This window comes from Gopherus evgoodei, chromosome 16, assembly GCF_007399415.2.
Source record: "Gopherus evgoodei ecotype Sinaloan lineage chromosome 16, rGopEvg1_v1.p, whole genome shotgun sequence".
Lineage (NCBI taxonomy): Eukaryota > Metazoa > Chordata > Testudines > Testudinidae > Gopherus > Gopherus evgoodei.
Genome location: NC_044337.1, coordinates 198,829 through 214,851, shown reverse-complemented (window position 1 = coordinate 214,851; position 16,023 = coordinate 198,829). Strand labels below are relative to the sequence as shown.

The 16,023-nt window shown below is 49.2% G+C and overlaps 1 long non-coding RNA gene and 1 other non-coding gene across 2 annotated transcripts; both read right to left on the bottom strand.

The window, feature by feature from the left end:
- Positions 1–7,703: 7,703 nt before the first annotated feature.
- Positions 7,704–7,785, bottom strand: TRNAS-AGA. Its single transcript has one exon. It is a non-coding gene; the product is annotated as a tRNA-Ser (tRNA).
- A 4,903-nt stretch (positions 7,786–12,688) lies between these two features.
- Positions 12,689–15,744, bottom strand: LOC115636004. The gene is made up of 3 exons (XR_003996771.1): positions 15,589–15,744; positions 13,196–13,199; positions 12,689–12,700 (listed from the first exon to the last, which is right to left on the bottom strand). It is a non-coding gene; the product is annotated as an uncharacterized LOC115636004 (long non-coding RNA).
- Positions 15,745–16,023: the final 279 nt, after the last annotated feature.

Sequence of the window (16,023 nt, the reverse complement as noted above, 5' to 3'; positions counted from 1 at the left end):
CAGACGGTACAGTATGACTGATCACCATCTTTGCTAACTTGCAAAAGGCAAGGGGATGCTGCTGTGTGGTGCTGCAGTACTGCGTCTGTCAGCACCGTCCAGTAGACATACTTTGACAATGAAAAAAGGCTGAACGAGCTCCATGGTTGCCGTGCTGTGCGTCTGCCAGGGCAATCCAGGGAAAAGGGCGCAAAATGATTGTCTGCCGTTGCTTTCACGGAGGGAGGACTGAGTGATGACATTTACTCAGACTCACCCATGACACTGTTTTTGCCTCATCAGGCATTGAGATCTCAACCCAGAATTCCAATGGGCAGGGGAGACTGCGGGAACTATGGGATAGCTACCCGCAATGCAACGCTCTGGAAATTGATGCTAGCCTTGGTACATGGATGCACACTGCTGAATTAATGTGCTTAGTGTGGTCGCGTGCCCTCAACTTTATAGAATCTGTTTCCAAAAACCGGTTTCTGTAAAATCAGAATAATCCTGTAGTGTAGACATACCCTGTGATTAACAACTTTGGTGGCTAATTGAAAGGCTGATGATTCAAACCCAAGTGAAGATGGAGGTGTTCTTTTTTTAGTGATGAGAATCCAGTACATTTTATCAGGCAGAAAAACTCCTCAATGCTGGTCGAGCCTGATTTGACAAGCATAAGTGGCATGTAGGAGAAGCACTTCTGCTAGATACATTGGTGGTGTACTGGTGAGCATAGCTGCCCTCTAAGCAATTGACTTGGGTTTGATTCCCAGCCAATCCAATGATGTGATGTCTTCTCCCCTGGGAACTGGTTTAATTTCAGTCACATTGTATCAGTTTAGGGAAGGAATGAGAGAATCACTGTCCCAAATCCCAGCAGGACATTAAACACCCAGTGGAGGAAGAAAGGGGCAGGACTATACAATGAGCTGTTGGAATCATCCTGGTATTACAATGTTTGGTTTATTTTTTAAAAAAATTCCCGTTTACTTCCCTCTCCCTTTTAGATGCAGAGCCTTTAAGGTCAGAAGAGACCAATGTGATCATCTAGTCCGACCTGCTGCACCTTGCAGGCCAAAAGACCCCACCCACCCACTCCTGTAAGAGACCTGGGAGGGGAGGCAGCTCTGTGCACTGCCCCTACCCCAGGCACCGCATGGAGGCCCTCTGCTCCCCTCCCCCCATGGGTGTGCAGAGATGTGCCAGCAGCACAAAGGTGGCTCCCTGCCCATTCTACCTCCATCCCTCCGTGCCACTCTCAGAAGTGGCCGGCATGTCCCAGCATCCCCTGGGGCAGGGGGGAGTGTCTCCATGTGCTGCCCCTGCCCCGAGTACCAACTCCACAGCTCCCATTGGCCAGGAACTGCAGCCAATGGCAGCTCTGGGGGCAGCGCCTGCAGGCAGCGGCTCACTGAGGCCCCCTGGCACGGCCCACCTAAGAGCTGCTGCTGGAGGGTTGTGTGTACCGGTCACTTTGGGAGCCGTACTGCCCGGGGTAAGCACCACCCCTCCTGCACCCCAAGCCCCTCCCCCAGGGCAGAGCCCACACCCCACACCCAAATCTCCTCCCAGAGCTTTGCTTGTCTTCTTTTCACCCAGAGCCATCCTTCTTCTCCTGGGCTGCAAGTAGCCATCTCTGGGAAGCCAAGAGGCAGGCACAGGATTCTACCTCCCAGCAGCCAACCCCACCTCCCCAGGCTTTGCAGAACGAATGGTGATGCTCTACTAACCCCACTTAGCCACACTGAGGCGCTTAGCTTCTGCCCTGCCTTCCTCAGCTTGACTTTCCTCTTTTGCTCCATTCCTGCCTCACTTCCTCCTTTGGAAAATCACTCAGAGGAGGCCAGCAGGAAGAGCCGGCCTCCGTAGGCCAACCTCCAAGGGCAGAGGAGACCAAGCCACAAGGCTTCAAAAGGTGACTGGCCTAGATCCTCTAGCTTTCCCCTGCTGATGCCAAGGCTTTTTCTCAGCTCATTTCACCACCCTCTGTCCTGCAAGGTTTGAGTTTATCGCAGGTGTTACCCAAAATTGGGCCAACTAGTAAGCGTAGAGAGGACTAATGACCCACCAGAGTTTGGCAGAAAGCAGCACGTTTATTATACTAACACCTAAGCTCTAAGGAAGGGGGGGGTCACACTCATACTCCCATACTCATGCTCCCAGGATTGGCTCGGCACTGGAGATGTCAGGATTCTGCAAGGCAAGTGTCCCACAGCACAGTGATGGATGGTGCGATGAAGGTAAGTCTTCCTGTGGCACAATGAAATACAACGCAGAGAACCACTGGCCAGGCTGTCCGGGCGAAGGGCATTCACTGGAGGTACAAGCTTGTGAGTGACTCCTGAGCACAAGGCCCCTTCCCCTTTCAAGGACCTGCTCCTCATGGCCTGCGACTAGAGATGACTTGACTGCATCTGGTTGCTCACACTCCACCTTGGGCAATGTCCATGCTCTGGGTGTGTGAGTGCTGCCTAATTAGAGTCCCAGACACCTTGTCTACCTGGGAGCTCTTCTGCTCTTCAACCAGCCCATTCATCCCACAAGCATTCCAGGAAGGAGCTGGAGGGGGAGGGGGAAAGCCACTTCACAGGCATTCAGAAAGGGAGAGGAGACAAAAGTGGGAGCAGGGGAAGTATAACAGATGTTTTGAGCATAGAAATTACTGCTGCTCCTTCAAAAGCAGGGACAGGCCACTAGGAGCTGAGGAAAGGAAGCTATCATGTTTTTGCTTGGTTTCAAACCAGGGACCTTTTGTGTGTTAGGCAAATGTGATAACCACAACACTACAGAAACTCTGTCATAGGGCTCTGCCCCTCCCTTCATAAGAATATAAAAGTGGCCATATTGGGTCAGATCAAAAGTCCATCCAGTTCAGTATCCTGTCTGCCAACAGGTAATGATCATGTGATCTCTCTCCTGCTATCCATCTCCACCCTCTGACAAACAGAGGCTAGGGATACCATTCCTTAAACATCCTAGCTAATAGCCATTCATGGACTTAATCTCCATTAATTTATCTGCAAAAGGAACAGGAGTACTTGTGGAACCTTAGAGATTAACACATTTATTTGAGCGTAAGCTTTCCTGGGATAAAACCCACTTCATCAGATGCATGCAGTGGAAAATACAGTAGTAAGATATATATATATACACACAGAGAACATGAAAAAATGGGTGTTGCCATACACACTATAACGAGAGTGAGCAGTTAAGGTGAGCTATTATCAGCAGGAGAAAAAAACCTTTTGTAGTGATAATCAGGATGGCCCATTTCCAACAGTTGACAGGAAGGTGTGAGTAACAGTAGGGGGACAAATAAACATGGAGAAATAGTTTTACTTTGTGTAATGACCCATCCACTCCCAGTCTTTATTCAAGCCTAATTTCATGGTGTCTAGTTTGCAAATTAATTCCAATTTAGCAGTCTCTTGTGGGAGTCTGTTTTTGAAGGTTTTTTGTTGTACTATTGTGACTTTTAGGTCTGTAAATGAGTGACCAGGGAAATTGAAGTGTTCTCTGACTGGTTTTTGAATGTTATAATTCTTCATGTCTGATTTGTGTCCATTTATTCTTTTATGTAGAGACTGTCTGGTTTGGCCAATGAACATGGCAGAGGGGCATTGCTGGCACATGATGGCATATGTCACATTGGGAGATGTGGAAGTGAACGAGCCTTTGATAGTGTGGCTGATGTGATTAGGTTCTATGATGGTGTCCCCTGAATAGATATGTGGACAGAGTTGACAATGGGCTATATTGCAAGGATAGGTTCCTGGGTTAGTGTTTGTGTTGGATGGTTGCTGGTAAGTATTTGCTTCAGGTTGGGGGCCTGTCTGTAAGCAAGGACTGGCCTGTCTCCCAAGATCTGTGAGAGTGAGGGATCATCCTTCAGGATCGGTTGTAGATCCTTGATGATGTGCTGAAGAGGTCTTAGTTGGGGGCTGAAGGTGATGGCTAGTGGTGTTCTGTTCCTTTCTTTGTTGGGCCTATCCTGTAGTAGGTGACTTCTGGGTACTCTTCTGGCTCTGTCAATCTATTTCTTCACTTCAGCAGATGGGTATTATAGTTGTAAGAATGCTTGATAGAGATCTTGTGTGTGTTTGTCTTTGTCTGAGGGGGTGGAGCAAATGCGGTTGTATCTTAGAGCTTGGCTGTAGACAATGGATTGTGTGGTGTGGTCTGGAAGGAAGCTAGAGGCATGTAGGTAAGTATAGCGGTCAGTAGGTTTCCAGTAGAGGGTGGTGTTTATGTGACCATTGCTTACTAGCACTGTAGTGTCCAGGAAGTGAATCTCTTGTGTGGACTGGTCCAGGCTGAGGCTGATGGTGGGATGGAAATTGTTGAAATCATGGTGGAATTCCTCAAGGGCTTCTTTTCCACGGGTCCAGATGATGAAGATGTCATAAGTTAGCACAAGTAGAGCAGGGGCGTTAGGGGACGAGAGCTGAGGAAGTGTTGTTCTAAGTCAGCCATAAAAATGTTGGCATTCTGTGGGGCCATGCGAGTACCCACAGCAGTGCCGCTGACTTGAAGGTATACATTGTCCCCAAATGTGAAATAGTTATGGGTGAGGACACAGTCACAATGTTCAGCCACCCAGTTTGCCATGACATTATCAGGGATACTGTTCCTGATGGCTTATAGTCCATCTTTGTGTGGAACGTTGGTGTAGAGGGCTTCTACCTTCATAGTGGCCAGGATGGTGTTTTCTGGAAGATCACCAATAGATTGTAGTTTCCTCAGGAAGTCAGTGGCTCTCGAAGATAGCTGGGAGTGTTGGTAGCATAGGGCCTGAGGAGGAAGTCTACATAGCCAGGCAATCCTGCTGTCAGGTTGACATTGCCTGAGATGATGGGGCGTCCAGGATTTCCAGGTTTATGGATCTTGGGTGGCAGATAGAATAACCCTGTTTGGGGTTCTAGACTATCTTATTGCCAAGGGCCGGAGAAACTTGGCCAACAGCAGGGGCTGCAGAACACTTCCCTAGTGTGGGGGTGACAGCACCTCCAGGATCCTGACATCCTAGCACTTTACACATCTTCCTGGAGCCTCCCAATGCCCCGCGACTGTGACCCCCACCCTACTGATGAGAAACAGGCCTGGGGAAGGGCTCAGAGTCACACCAAGTGTCAGAAGTATGGATGGGACCCCATAGTCCTTCTTTACAGGCCCCTTTGCTAACCACTGCTGCACACTCCCTCCCACAGCTGGCAATTACAAGCAGGCTCTCATGGCCACTCCCCCTGCCTCTGAGAGGGAGTGTGCTCCACTGGAGTGACTGAACCAGGGGATTGGGAGTCAGGACTCCTGAGTTCCATTGCTGGGTTTCCTATTGGTTCCACTGCTGGTTCTTTTCCTTTTCCTGGGGGACTTTGGGCAAGTTGTTCCTCTCTCTAGGGCTCTATCCCCAGCAGTCAAATGGGGATTTTATACTTTCCGGCTATTGGAAAGTGCTGGGAGAATCCCCCAGCAAAAGCTGCTCTGACAGTGCTAAGCAGCATCTGACCATTCAAGGTCGGAGCGCAGTGCCTAGGAGGTGTGTTTGGCTCTGGGGTTTCACTTCAGCCCAGTGTAGAGAGAGGGGCCCAACCATGGAGTTTGGCTCAAGAAGACCAAGTCTCCAATTTGTTAAGGGCGTTTTGAATTCCAGTCCTGCGCTCCAAAGTGCTTGGTGTCAGTTGTAAATTTTAGAAGCATGCTCTCCACTCCATTTTCCAAATCATTCATGAAAATATTGAATAGTATCGGACCCCGGACTGATCCCTGCCGGACCCACTAGGTACACCCTCTCCGTTGGACAGCCAAACCTGGAGAAGGGCTCCTGGAGTCTGGGCTTTCAACCAGCTCTGCACCCACATGACACTGATTGCAGCTGGACAGCATTTCCCTCGTTTGCTTGTGAGAATGTCCTACGAGATCGTGTCAAAAGCCTTAGTAACACCAAGTTAGATCCCATCTACTGTTTACCCACCTCCACCAGGATCAGTCTGGAATGATTTGTTCTTGACAAATCCATGCTCACTAGTCCTAAGAACCAAATTATCCTGTAGGTGCTGCTGACACACTGATTGTTTAAAAATGTATCCCAGTATCTCTCCAGCTATGGCAGTGAGGCGAGCTAGTCTGTAAGTCCCAGGGGTCTCTTTGTTCCCCTTTTAGAGACAGGTCCTGTCTTGTTCATGGATAGGAAGATGTTCTTTTTCAGGGATCTCAGACGAGAACTGGGGCACAACACCTGGTTTGTTTAGGCCACAAAAACAGAGGCAGGAACCTCTTCTCTCCTGCTGGCAAAGAACCCCGGGTACTTAAAAGACAGGGACTCACATCCTTGAGTGGGCTTTAAAAAAGGCAGTGATTAAAAAGTTGGGCCCGACCATTTCTTGTTTCCACAGACTAGACATTTTAGCAAACTTTAGAATTCGTTGGTGCTAAAACACCGCGAAACTCCCCTTTCTCCTTCACAGAGGGCTTTAACGTCCCTTATCTCACCGAGGATCACGACCGCCCAGAGCTTGAGAATTGTCCCTGTTCCCATTGGACAGATGGGGAGGAGCCTGAGGTACAGAGAAGGGAAGTGACCTGTCACCAGATGGATCAGATTGAACAGGTTTCAAACCTCCAGGAGCATCTTACCTTCTAAACAGGGATAGCTGTTTTCTAGTAAAATCACTACAAGGGAAGAAGAAAACTCGAAAGAGGTACCTCCTGGCGCTCACCGCCGTGAACCCGAATACTCTCTCAGTCCTCAAAGAGAGACCTGGAGAAGGAGACTTGCTGAAGCAAAGCCATAGGGGTCTCTGACATTTCCCTGACCCCTCTCCCGTGTCCTGCCTGGCTGATGTCAGCATCTCTCTGTGAGATCACCACAGATACTCCTAGCAAACAGAGACTAGGGACACTTGTCTTGCCCATCCTGGCTCAGAGCATGTCCTCCATTAATTGATTTAGAACTTTTTTTGAGCTCTGTTATCGTCTTGACCTTCACAAAATCCTCTGGCAAGGAGTTCCGCAGGTTGACTGTGTGTTGTGTGAAAAAATACTTCCTTTTGTTTGTTTTAAACATGCTGCCTATTAATTTCATTTGGTGACCCCTAGTTCTTGTGTTATGAGAAAGAATAAGTAACACTTCCTTATTTACTTTCTCCACACCGGTCATGATTTTATAGACCTCTATCATATTTCCCCTTAGTCATCTTTCCTCCAAGCTGAAAAGTCCCAGTCTTATTATTCTCTTCTTATATGGGAGACACTCCATATTGTGAGGGAAGCAGGGGCTGATGTGGGGGCTGCCCCCTCCCCCAGGACTGGTTGCTTGCAGCAGCTGTCTGAACTTAGAGACAGTGTGCCAACACACTCACTCAGACACTGTCTACCCCACCAGGCACATTGCTGTTGAAAAGCAGCTGGCAATCTAGTAGAATTCCCATGGAACCATGGGATACAGAAACCTGCATCATGTGATGCTGTACCAGCCCATGGGACATTGCAAACCCTTCCCAAAGCACCTGCAGCCAGTTGCGCAGCTACCCACAGTGCACTGCTCTCTGTGGCCATCCAAGAGTCTAGCCTGGATGTGCTCTCATGACACAAGCAGCATAGTGTGGACATGCAACAGCTGTTTAATTGAAACACTTTAAAGCCACATTACCCAATAGTGTAGACATGGCTTGAGAGACAGACAAGACCCAGCTCTGTTGAAACTAAAGGACCACAACTTCCTCCGTAGTTGGCAGGATTTGCACCTGCACAGGGAGACCCCAATGGATTTCTGGTCCATCGCCTTAACCACTCGGCCACAACTACTTGCTTGAGATGTGTCTCTCACTACACTCTAGCTCTGTTCTCACTGAGTGATCAATTCCAGATGTTTCCTCAGACCCTCAGCTTCCACAACGCACACACTGCTGTGCCATTGTGTAAGTGTGTCCATGGCTGAACAGCAAGAATTCCTGCTCATTTCCCTTCTGGCTGGAGCATGAGGAAAGTGTGTTTGTGGTCAATGACGTTCCTGAAGATTGTTGTCCATTTCCTGCCTTGATCATTCAGACAGTTCATTTACCATCATATCCCCAGCACATCACTGATTGCAATAGCAGGCGGCAGGTTTTCTCCGGGGCACTGAGATTTGCCAAGGGGTTGGTGGCTCCTTTCTTTCCTCACCCTGGAGTAAACTCAGCTTTTTATTCCATCCTTGATGTTTCAAGGAATAACAAGAGATAACTGAGGAAAGAGGTAGACAGGGCGGGTCTCAGGGGACGGGCAGAGAGGTGCAAGTGGTGGGCAGGGCCAGTCTCATGGGCGGGGGAAAGAGGTGTGGGTGGTGGACAGGGCAGGTCAGGGGAGGGGATAGAAAGGTATGAGTGCTGGGCAGGACTGGTCTTAGGTGAGGGGGCAGAGAGGTTTGAGCAGGGTGAGTCGCAGGGGAAGGGCAGAGAGGTGGGGGTAGCAGGCAGACCTTGGGGGCGGGGGTGGAGAGACACAAGAAGGCCTTCGGGGAGGAGAGGAGCGAGCAAAAGGTGGACCAGCAGGCCTCAGCCAAAGAGAAAGAGCAGGAGTGGGAATTGGCCAAATGGGAGTGAGAGCAGAGCACAGGTGGGGCCTCAGAGAGAGGAGAATGAGTCAAGGGAGTGGAGTGAGCAGGGCCGCCCAGAGAATTCAGGGGGCCTGAGGCAAAACAATTTTGGAGGCCCCTTCCATAAAAAAAAGTTGCAATACTCTAGAATACTATATTCTCATGGGATCCCTTCAGGGTCTGGGGTAAATTGCCCCACTTGCCCCCCCTCTGGGTGGCCCTGCCCTCAGCCTCTCCTCGTAAGTCCCCTGCCCCCTAATCATTTTTGTTGCCCTCCCCTAGACTCTCTCCCGTGTGTTTCTGTAGTGGGAGGGCGAAAACTGCACGCAATGCTCCAGATGTGGCCTCACCAGTGCCTAATAGAGGGGAATAATCACTTCCCTCGATCTGTTGGCAATGCTCCTACTAATCCAGCCCAGTATGACCAGTTACCTATATTAAATGCAGACCCAGCAATATTTGATAAATTGGTTACTGTCCATTCAGGAGGTTCTTTCCTATCTATTCATAAAGAATGAAGATGCTCTAAGCAGAGGGGAGGGAGCTGCCCTGTCCGTGTAGTTAATCCATCTCCCCGAGAAGTGGTAGCTATGTCACTGGGGGAAGCTATGTGGGTGGATGTGCAAGCTGTGGTGTCTACATGTATCTATAAGTTTAATCAAACCCCATTTTTAAAAGCACAGTGGTCTGGAAAGAGAACAGGAGATCTCTGAGGCAGAGCCAGTCATTCAAAATCCTTAAGATCACTGACTTACCTCCACAGCAGTCATGGGGGTATAGCTCAGTGGCAGAGTGTTTAACTGCAGATCAAGTCATCGTTGGTACAAATCCAAGTACCCCCTTACAAACCTCTTCCTTCAAAAAAAAAAGTTGCATTTCTGTTATGTTCAGGAGTTCCACTGAATAGGGATCCCTGAAATGAATGGAAACACTCACTATTTTCCTGTGCAAATGCATACAAACCTAGCAAACATGTTCCTCCACTGAAATCAGTTCCAATCCTCTAAAGGATTAAAGAATCCTTATTGAGGTTGCAGGAAAAAACATCCTGATGTGTAGAAAGAATAGTAAATATGGCAGGCGACCAGCTTGGCTTAACAGTGAAATCCTTGCTGATCTTAAACACAAAAAAGAAGCTTCCAAGAAGTGGAAGCTTGGCCAAATGACCAAGGAGGAGTATAAAAATATTGCTCAGGCATGCAGGAGTGAAATCAGGAAGGGCAACTCACACTTGGAGTTGCAGCTAGCAAGAGATGTTAAGAGTAACAAGAAGGGTTTCTTCAGGTATGTTAGTAACATGAAGATAGTCAAGGAAAGTGTGGGCCCCTTACTGAATGAGGAAGGCAACCTAGTGACAGAGGACGTGGAAAAAGCTAATGTACTAAATGCTTTTTTTGCCCCTGCCTTCAAAAATAAGGTCAGCTCCCAGACTGCTGCACTGGGCAGCACATTATGGGGAGAAGGTGACCAGCCCTCTGTGGAGAAAGAAATGGTTTGGGACTATTTAGAAAAACTGGACACAAGCACATGTCCATGGGCTGGATGCGCTGCATCTGAGGGTGCTAAAGGAGTTGGCGGATGTGATTGCAGGGCCACTGACCATTATCTTTGAAAACTCATGGTGATCGGGGGAGGTCCCGGATGGCTGGAAAAAGGCTACTGTGGTGCCCATCTTTAAAAAGGGAAGAAGGAGGATCCAGGGAACTACAGATCAGTCAGCCTCACCTCAGTCCCTGGAAAAATCATGGAGCAAGTCCTCAAGGAATCAATTCTGAAGCACTTAGAGGAGAGGAAAGTGATCAGGAACAGTCAGCATGGATTCACCAAGGGCAGGTCATGCCTGGTTAACCTAATTGCCTTCGATGAGGATATAACTGGCTCTCTGGATGAGGGGAAGGCAGTAGATGTGTTTATTCCTTGACTTTAGCAAAGCTTTTGATACGGGCTCCCACAGTATTCTTGCCAGCAAGTTAAAGAAGTATGGGCTGGATGAATGGACTATAAGGTGGATAGAAAGCTGGCTAGATCGTCAGGCTCAACGGGTAGTGATCAACGACTCCATGTCTAGTTGGCAGCCTATTTCAAGCAGAGTGCCCCAAGGGTCGGTCTTGGGACCAGTTTTGTTCAATATCTTCATTGATGATCTGGAGGATGGCGTGGACTGCACTCTCAGCAAGTTTGCAGATGACACTAAACTGGGAGGAGTGGTAGATATGCTGGAGGGTAGGGATAGGATACAGAGGTACCTAGACAAATTAGAGGACTGGGGCAAAAGAAACCTGATGAGGTTCAACGAGGACAAGTGCAGAGTCCTGCACTAAGGACGAAAGAATCCCATTCACTGCTACAGACTAGGGACCAAATGGTTAGGTAGCAGTTCTGCAGAAAAGGACCTAGGGGTTACAGTAGACGAGAAGCTGGCTATGAGTCAAGAGTGTGCCCTTGTTGCCAAGAAGGCTAACTGCATTTTGGGCTGTGTAAGTAGGGGCATTGCCAGCAGATCGAGGGATGTGATCATTCCTCCCTATTCGACACTGGTGAAGCCTCATCTGGAGTACTGTGTCCAGTTTTGGGCCCCACACTACAAGAAGGATGTGGACAAATAGAAAAGAGTCCAGCAGAGGGTAGCAAAAATGATTAGGGGGCTGGAGCACATGACTTATGAGGAAAGGATGAGGGAGCTGGGCTTGTATAGACTGCAGAAGAGAAGACTGAGGGGGGATTTGAAAGCTGCTTTCAAGTACCTGAAAGGGGGTTCCAAAGAGGATGGATCTAGACTATTCTCAGTGGTACCTGATGACAGAACAAGGAGTAATGGTCTCAAGTTGCAATGTGGGAGGTTTATGTTGGATATTAGGAAAAAACTTTTTCACTAGGAGGGTGGTGAAGCACTGGAATGGGTTACCTAGGGAGGTGATGGAATCTCCTTCCTCAGAGCTTTTTACGGTCAGGTTTGACAAAGCCCTAGCTGGTATGATTTAGTTGGGGATTGGTCCTGCTTTGAGCAGTGGATTGGACTAGATGACCTTCTGAGGTCCCTTCCAACCCTGATATTCTATGATTATATGATTAGATGCTCTAATGGTCTCTTCTGGCCATAAAGTTGACTAATTTCTGAAAACTGAGTGTAGCATTGGGAGCAGCGTCTGATGCTTTCCTGTCTAGCTGGTTTGCTGCCTAGAATGAATGCTCCTTGAGTGGGGTGATCCACAGGGAGTAGCTCAAACCTCCAAAGTGCCTGGGCAGGGGCAGGACATTAGCACAGCAAGGGAGGGGTGTGGCAGTGACATCACAAAGGCCTTTTGCAGGACCTCAGACTATTGGTCATAGGTGGTGGGGAGGTGATGACCTCACAGAGAGATGCTGACATCAGCCAGGCAGGACAGGGGTGAGGGACCAGGGAAACCTCAGAGACCCCTGTGGCTTTGCTTCGGCAAGTCTCCTTCTCCAGGTCTCTCTTTGAGGACTGAGAGAGTATTCGGGTTCACGGCTGTGAGCGCCAGGAGGAACCTCTTTCGAGTTTTCTCCTTCCCTTTTCCTGATTTTACTAGAAAACAGCCATCCCTGTTTAGAAGGTAAGAGCTTCCTGGAGGTTTGAAACCTGTTCAGTCTGATCCATCTGGTGACAGTTGAATTCTAGGCATGGAAAATATGAGCTTAAGGAGGCAGAATTTTTTGCATGCCTGGGATTTTGTCCCTTAGAATCACTGGGGACATTGGAGTTTGTCCTTTTTGTTTCACCTTTTCCTCCACCCCTCCCTCCCTCCTTTCTCTTCTTCTCTTGCTTCTTTTGTCCTTTCTCCTGTTCCCCTCCCAACAACAGGAGGGGTGTGTGTGCGTGTTGCAGGGGAGTGCTCTGCAGCTCTCACTGCGGGAGGTCCACCCAAAAATGTGGGGCTGAAATAGTGCTCTGGCAGTGATCCCCACCAGTGACCTGGGCCATCCTTTGGGCTCCCTGGTGAGAACCCTCAGCTTCCTGTCCTGTCTCTTCCCTGATTGGCTGAGCAGGGGGTTATTGACAGGGAGGAGACTCTGATCCTTGTTGTTCTCTTTTAAGACCAAGTAAATAAGTCAGAACCAGTTCTATGTTTGATGAATTTTGCTGCTTCACTGCATTAATGATCTCTGAGCAGTTCATGATTCTCTCTAACTTTGCAGTTCTCCTCAAATACTTGCTGAATAATTACTGTGCACTGTTGTTGGTCTGGAGCTCATCTGAGAGCACTTGATTCAGATCATTCATTGTCTGAAATTCAAGATCCGATGGTTAGTTTGAAAATCAGGGCTCTTGGGTCCTATTCCCAACAATGCTTCTGACTGGCTGTGTGACCTAAGACAAGTCAATTCTCCTTTCTCAGCCCTAGCTTCTCCCTCTTTCAAGTAGGGATAATAATGATCTGCTCCTACCTACCTCAACACACTCACTCTTCCCCAACACACACACTGTCTTTCCCCACACACAAACAGTCTCCACACTGCAGTTGAAAAGCAGCTGGCAATCTAGTTCGAGGCCCCTGGAACAACAGGATAGAGAAACCTGTATCACTAAAGTACAGCCATAAAGACTGCACACAGCAGCCTTCCTTAACGGAGGGGGTGGGCAAGAAGCGAGATCATCCGAGCTCCCTGCATCCAGGTCACTTTCCTCAGCCGGGCTGCGTAAGGGGAGGGCAGAGAGCAGCAGCTTCTGATGCACCCCTCACAGCACAGCCCAGGTGGGGAAAGTGACCAGGACGCATGGAGCACAAAGTGTTGCTCCTCGCTCCCCCGAACCCTCTATGGGGCCATGGAGGAGCACTGGGGCAGGGGAGAGCAGTGAGCACCTTTGCACTGCCACACGGTGCCCTTTGGCCCCCTGGAGCCCTGGGCGGCTGCCGGGGGGCCCCACCCCTAAGGCCAGCCAGGCTCCCCAGCACGAACTGCAGAGAACACAGAGAGCCTGGCCACCCACTGAGCGGAGGTAGCCTGGGTGGCACATAATGGAGGCTCAGGGAGGCTCAGCCTCCCCAAACCTTGCGTTGCCAAGGGGACAGTGGGGCCCGTGACTAGGGGCTCTGGCCAAATTGGGTTCCCCTGTAAACGTCTCCCCCACGGTGGCCCCAGGGCTGGAGGAGCTACCACTCCTTGCTAGGGCCCAGGGGCTGCAGCAGGGGCACAGAGCTTCTCTGGTCTCAGGGCCGCAGCGGGGCAGGGGTAAAGGAGTGATAGAGTGGGGCCAGTGGGGGAAGGGGTGGAACAGAGGTGATAGTGGATGGGGCCATGGTGAAAGGTGTGGAAGGGGGCAGAGCCACAGACAGAAGGGGGGGCATGGTTCAAGTACTGGGGCCCCTGCACTTGTTCTCCCTTTCCCTGGGCTTTGGCATCACTTGCCCCTGCTTAGCGAGTAGTGTTCAGTGGTCCCCATAATGTGGGGTGTGATTCTAGGGGAACACAGAGGAAGATTCATTGCAGCACCTCAGGGCCTAAGCCAGCCCCCATAAAAGGCAGGGAGGGAGCACCACTCAGCATCACTCTGTCCCAGGTCTTCCCCAATCCTCAGCCTGAGACTCTGGCTCCCAGCCCGGCATCGACTCCTTTACTCCTGTCCACACTCCTCTCCCCAGCAAGCAATGGCCCCTCTCCCAGCCCAGGTTCTCGTCCATGGCTTCCGAGAGGCCACAGACATAGCTAAGAGGGTGCAGTGTGAAATGTTTGGGGACCACTGGTTTAGGGACATGTTCTCAATCACTTCTATGCAGTGCAATAAAAGCTATTCCTCACCCACCTACCCGTCCATCAGGACGCACTAGGTATGTTCTGCTGCCCTTCACTCATACAGGAAGGATAATAACATTTCATTCCACTCAATCCTAAAGTGATTTGTAAACCACCATCATCCCAAACTGGTCATTTTGGGGAAGTGGCCTGATCATGCTGCATAGCTAGGCAGAGTAGTTGTGTCTATGCAAACACGGTCTGTTCCTGAAGTCTTTCCCCAGCTCCTCACTAGATGTGAGGGGGGGAGCTCATTCAGACCCTGCTTACACTTAGTATTTAAAAACTCCTTAGTGTCGCTATCTCTGCTGGCCTTAGATTTCTCCTCCTGTCCATTTCCTAACAGCTCAGATGAGGTGGCCAGGTGGTTAAGGTGGCGGACTGCTCATCTATTGTGCTCTGCACGCATGGGTTCAAATCCCATCCTTAGCAGATGCATTTGGCCTTCACACCTTCCTTAATAGACAACCATCTCCCCCTTTGGTACAACAAGAGATCAAACAATGTTGCTTCTAAGGATACGTCTTCGCTACCCACTGTATCGGCGGGTAGCAATTGATTGCTTGGGGATTGATATATCATGTCTCATCTAGATGCGATATATCGATCCTTGAACATGCTTATATCGATTCCGTAACTCCACCAACCTGAACGGAGCTGCGGAATCAACAAGGGGAGCCACGGACATCGATCCCACACTGTGAGGACGGTGAGTAATTCGATCTTAGATACTTCGACTTCAGCTATGTTATTCATGTAGCTGAAGTTGCGTATCTAAGATCGATTTTCCCCCTTAGTGTAGACCAGCCCTTACAAACAAAAGCCTTTTCAGAAACTCAGACCCCCCTCCCATTGCTTTAAATAAAATGTCTAAATCCCACATTTCTAAAAAAATTCTCTAGTCCTGTATTTCTTAGTTTTTATCACAAAAGGTAACAGACTCATAATCTCCCCAAACACTCTGGGACCTCCCCAAATTATTAAAATACCCCCATCCTGAGCAAGGCCACAACAGAGCTAGTGTCTAGGCCAAGCTGTTATGAAGGAGGCAACTCAAATATTTTCTCTCTGCTTCCCTTGGCAAAGTCTGACTGAGAAAAAGAAAATCCCCCAAACTGAAAATTTTCTGCTGAAAAACCAGTACTAGTCTGTTTGGGGACTTTGGTTTGAATGCATTATTATTATTCTCTTCTGATTTATCTCAGTTCAGTGTTTCTCCTCCAGATGTGTTTCCAGGTGTTGCATTGTGGGGGAGAGAGTCCAATTCATAACGTTTCTACCCCCCTTTCATAGTTTCTTCCAACTTGCTAGGAAGTACCTTTGCTATGATGTGAGTCAGGCAGTGTCCATTGTCGCTGTGCTATCTCTGAGAAGTCTGCATTGTACACGGTTCCTGGCATAGTCCTTGGGTGTGTGGATCCCTTTAATGGGCCAGCAGCGAGTCTGGCTCCTCCATTGTCACACCTGAAAGGCTGGTGGTGGGCTTTTCCCAACCTCATAACATATCTCAGTAATGCACACAGAGCAAACTTCATAACTTCCCAACCAATGCGAGCATACACAATCCAACACGATATTAATAGATCAAGACTTTTGAAATACCACCTCACTAGGCAGACTTTGTACAAACCATGTCATCATTATATGAGAGTGGTGAATATGGGACCTCCAGGGTGCGGCTTTGAGCACAGCGTGCCGCACCTGGGCTTGCATTG